Source organism: Python bivittatus, unplaced genomic scaffold, assembly GCF_059951505.1.
Source record: "Python bivittatus isolate LINGU-HERP-01145 unplaced genomic scaffold, Pbiv_v1 ctg000080_np1212, whole genome shotgun sequence".
NCBI classification, from domain to species: Eukaryota; Metazoa; Chordata; class Lepidosauria; order Squamata; family Pythonidae; genus Python; species Python bivittatus.
The window spans coordinates 56,777,633-56,783,253 of record NW_028277035.1 but is presented as its reverse complement, the minus strand read 5'-3'; positions in this window follow the sequence as shown (position 1 = coordinate 56,783,253).

Below are 5,621 nucleotides of genomic sequence, written 5' to 3'. Positions count from 1 at the left end.
GTTCCTTTGAGAATTAGCTGTTTCCTTTTATTTTTTTTTCTAGGTGGAGCAGAATGTAGAGAGTTCACTTTGTCTGTGTAGGCTGGTTGAGACATGTCTTCTGGATAACTTAGTTGCTTGCAGGTGGACTCCATTCCCATGTGCAGAGGAAGAAGGAAAATCAGAGAAAGTTCAACCATGTCAACTTTCATGAGCCCAACAGTATATTTGGGAATATAGAGACTAAGTCATTGCTTTGGATGTGTTAAGGTGATTATGAAAACATTGTTCTGTAACATGCAATTTTGTTCAATAACAGATGGTCAACCTGTAGTGAGCTTGATCTGAAATTTATAAATGCTGCAATGTCAAGTGATCTTGTTCAGGTTGCAACTAGGTAGCAGTATTCTCTTCCATGTCATGTCATGTCACGTCACGTCACGTCACGTCACGTCACGTCACGTCACGTCACGTCACGTCACGTCATTCTATTCTTCTTTTTCTGTGTCCCTCCCTCCCCTCCCTCGCATGCCCAGACATTCAACCCTAACATCTTTGGAGTGTTTTTTTGTTTTTTGTTTGTAAGTATCACCTGTGCTACATCTTAGTGGTTTTTTTCCCCATAATTTTTCGCATTTCCACACACCTTGGAATTCTCATGAGGATTCAGATTTCTCCTTGTCTTCAGAGTCCTCCCTTAGATAGAGTGGCTGCCACATATACCCTGGAAAAGATGCAGCTGCTTTAAGGGTGCTCTGTGAGTTCCCCTAGCATCCCAGGGCATTTTTTGGCCCCCAAATCAGAAGAGTTGTCCAGCCCTAATACTGTATTATTTATTGAATTTTCTAAGCTTTTCTAAGTTTGAAGCAGCTTGTATCAGGAGTTCCCATGTTCTTCTGTACGGAGCACTTATTCTGAGTTACAGTTTGGGTACTCTCAAACACTTCCTTGGACAAATTATTTGTATGCAGCTCATCTCATTTGGCCAGATTTGCAAGTTTCCTTCAATTTCTATATCTAGATTAATGCAAGGGAAACTGGACATTCTCAGGCATTTCTTCTGCTTTCCAAGAATCAAACCCTGAGAACTTTTACCCTAGTAGTCTTTCTGTCTATAAGTCTAAACTGCCGGTTTCTGCTATGGTATGACCCAGCCAGAATGAATGGAACATTAATCTAAAGATAAAAATATGTGCTTATTTTTTCCCACTGAAATGAAATCCTGTCAATGAGCCTTTAACATGTTTATGTCGTCCTGAATCATAGCTTAAATCGTGCTTCTCTTTCCATAAAAAATGCATATATGTAGCGGTGGATTTGATTCTAAATGGCAGTGGATTTTCCAAGGGGATAAACTTTCATTTAGGTTAACTTCAAAACTGTCTGGAATTTCAGAACAGCAATAATTAATATAATGATTAAAAAGTATAATGCTGTAAGTTTCCACAATTTATATTTTGTTGATTGCAGTTCTTCGAGGTTTCTATTTGTATTTTTGTTTTGTTTTATTTTGCTTTGGTCCAACAGAATTAAATCCAACTAACATTGGAAAAGGCACTGGGGGGGGGGTGCTCTCTCTACCACATGTGGCATAAAAAGCCCATGTTGTCACTGTTTGACAGGTGTGTGCTCGGGCGCTGCTGAAACAGCTCTTGCCCAGAGTTACTCATGAAATCCGAGAGTGTTTGTAAACAGTCTGTACTTTCTCAAAGGTGCCCTGGAGATTTGTTACAGGAAGTCAAATTGCTCAAATCTACCTAATTTGGCACGATACGTTGAAAGCACGCTTGAGTGGTCATAATTGCAGGGGGACTGACTTCATTTAGCAATCTTGGGCCATACCTTTCCAATAACAACTGCAGGCGATATAAATTCAATCTCTTGTTTGTTTCTGAAAGTGATTAGCCCGAAAAATTTGGAATTTAAACACTCATAATTGCAAAGTGTTATTTACATTCACTTTTGATTAAATTCAACAACATCAGCAACAACAAAAAAAGAAATTAAAGGAGAGTCACCTTTCTTTGGGAGGGTGGAACTCAAGACAGTGTTTATTTGGAATAATGATGGGATGAGAACATCTATAAATGAGGTACCATTACCCTTACAAACCTTTGTACTTCCTACAGAAAGAACTGTAAGAAATGTTTTAAATATATACAGAAATGGATTACACTGTAGAAAGGACCATATTTTAAATATTGAGATACAACTGAAATTATATGAAGGCTGCTTGAAATTAGCTAGAAATAATTATTTAGTTTGGGATAATTTCCAGCCTTAATCCATGTTTCGGGAAACAGAATCTAATGGAATGTTGCCCTTAATTCTGAATATGCTTACTTTCAGCAACATCGTAGGGTTATAGCATTTAGTTATAAAATGCTATAAAAGTTGCTTTAGTCATAGAATTAGTAGCAGTGTATTCTATTCAACTTAATACCCATCTCACTTTACCAAACCATCTTCATGACAGTAGCATTAAATACTTAGGCATTGCCTTGCTGAAAGTCTGAGAAAAGCTTTTTTTAATGCATTTTAGGAATCCATTGTAAATAAGGATAGCCAATTTTTCTGCATTCAATTTAAAAATATATATATATATTGTGCAGGTTAAGCAAGTCTGTATTTTGTGCTTTTGGGGAGGAGAAGTTATTTTTTGGAGAAATTGTATGTGTCGGATTTTTATTCAAAATATTGATATCCTTTCATCATCCACCGATCTGTCTGTTGCCCAATTAATACAATGTTGAAGCAACTGGTTTCTTTTCATACTACACATATTAAGTCACTGGGCCAAGAACATCTTCGATGCACACAACAGTTTTGTTGATGGGCACTACGTGGATGTAATTCCCACTGTTTCTGATCTCTCCTTTTATCATCTCCCATTTCTGCAACTATGGCTAGGTATATACATTGCTCATTCCCCATGAGTAATTGCTCACTGCTCATTCCCTAATACTCCATAGGTCTGTTGAGATGGACTGTGAAACATGAACGCTTATGCAATCATTGGGCTTTTTTTTCAGTTTTTAAGATGCCACAAGATCATTTATTGTTTTGGCCCCAAATAGATACTGTTTTTAGTTAAATTTTATCCCAGCCTTATTCTGAAAGTTCAAAAGCCTGTGGTGTAGATTAAGTGTAGAAAACCTCCGTACTACCACTGTTACTATTCCCTGGTTCCCCTAAAAGCCACTCTGCAATCATCTTCATTTTGCTAGACTCAAAATGCCAAGAACATGCAGGAGGTCTTCAGTGCTCCACGTAGCTGACCAATAAAAAAACACACTGAACGATATTCAGTCAGTTCCCTCTTCTAAGCTGCTGCCAGTCTTGCAGTAAAAGAACAGTAACAAAAACTCTTCACGGGCATCTGCAAAGGAGACAAAATGATAAAGCATCACAATGCAGCTTTCACCCTTATATACCTGAGAGTTAAGTATGAAGGGTGGAGCTCGTGTTGTGATGCAACATCAGTTGGGTATCATCATGGTTAGGAATGTACACCTATGATCCCCACTTTATAAAAAAGAAAGAAGCCATTGCTAGTGCCCCCTCATCCATGACTTTATTCAAGTTGTGAGCATTAGTTTTGTCATTCCCAAACACCCCCCCCCCACACACACACACAGAGCACTTGAACAATTCCAATGAAGCAAGGCTTCAATTCCTCTGTTGCATTGAAAAGGCCCTGTGGAATAGGATCTGGGAGGAGGCAAGAGTGCTTGCTAATGAGAAAATAGCTCATCTATCAGTCTGCAGAGTTTCAGCCATTAAAAAAAAGGTCTATTTTTCCTAAATGTTCATACATGCAGCTCAGCTCATCTCCCAAACACAGGTGTGGTAGTGAAATCAAACAACTCTCAAGCTGATTCTGAACTGGTAGGAAGTCTTCATGTACAACTACAACTGGTACTTAGTCATCCAGTTATTTTACTTTGTCCTGGGATCTGAATCCTGGTGTTTCTGTTCTCAGCCCCGCACTTAAAGCCCACTTTTTAGCCTGCAATCCATAGCTAGCTACAAGTGCCTTTGAATGGAGAAGCAGTAGGAAACGGAAGCTTCTTTTCAAAACCTTGGAATCAAAAGCTTGGCCTTTCTTACATCATATCCAAAGGTGGCCTAAGAATATCTAGGCAAGGTTCTGTAGTATTTTTCAGAAGACACAATGATTGAATGATCATTTCCCTTTTCCTGTATGCGCTGCTATGGAAGAGAGCAACTAAATGAACATGGAAAAGCTGGAAAAACAGGTAAGTGATGCTTTCTTCAGTAGAAAAGGTGCAGGTGGGGGAGTCCCATTGTTTCTTCCATGATCATAAGTACATGACTGTCAACAGTTTCATTTTAAGTTGGCTGGACCAATTAAGGTGACAGCTCCTGTCAACAGATGAGTTAGTAAGAAGCTTATCTGAACATAGCTGGCTTTCATATTCTGTCTGTAGCTCATTGTCAGCCTAGCACATTAATGGAAAGCATGCTGGGGAAACAGTGCATTTGTGACCATTAAGCACTGTCATTGCTGCAAGGGATAGTACTTGTCATTTTAGTTTTAATTGTAAATCAAGTGTTTCAATGGTGGAAAAGCATTTAAAGCAGAAGAAAACATGATAAAGTATAAATCCTTTCTTGACTAGAACAGCCTTTCCCAGATATGTTTGGCTATGGTTTCACAACCATCAATTGATGTGTCTTAAAAAAGAGGGCTGACACAGTGGGCAAGGCCAATCTAAAAACACAAATTTGCCAGAAAACCAATTGATTAATTAGTTGGGATCCTTACATTAAAACAACATATTTCATGTGCAGCCAGAACCCAAATATTATGTATAACATGGCCCTGTATCTGAACAAAACAGTACAAATGAGAACTGCGTATGTGGATCTGATTGGGGTAAATTGTAGAGGTGACACAGAAATACGATTTGCATTTCCTTTTAGTTCTGTTTTGCTTTTTACTTTATTTTGTAACACATGGTCTTATTATTCTATATTTTGTATTCCGATATGGCCTAATGGTTATTCAATAAATTATTATTGTATATATAACAATGTGAAGTCACAGCTGCCAGTTCTTTAGCTGATGTTGACCTTCATTTGCATCGAGTTCTTCCCAAGAACCTAGGATGTCGTGATGTATCATATTATTAATATTATCTGATGTGATTGTTCCCTGCCATTCTTTCTAGTCACCTGGATACTTCCTATCAAACTCTAGCTTAAACTTGTCCTTGAGCAGAGGGGCAAAGCACTGGGCTGAAGCCACCCACCATTTTTCTAATGAATTTGAATGGGCCCTGTGTGGAATCCAAGGGCATTTTTGGAAATAAAAATGATTCTAAAAGCCAGTGTATTGCTTTGCAGGATGCCAGCTTCCTTTTAATGTTGTTTATAATTGAGAACATAATTTAAAAGCTTAAGAAGAATGGACAGATATAGGAGGCCTGATAGGTGCTGAGGAAGATTGCAGAGTGCACATTTTGGGGAAATTCCTTTATACATCCCTGAAGGTAAGAGCAACAGGATGATGCAGAGTACAAAAAAAAATTAAGTACAAAACTTTCCGGCATTTTATAGTCTGGGTCACAAGTTTAGTTAAGATATGATGGGGGAGAAAGATTGGTTTATTACATTTG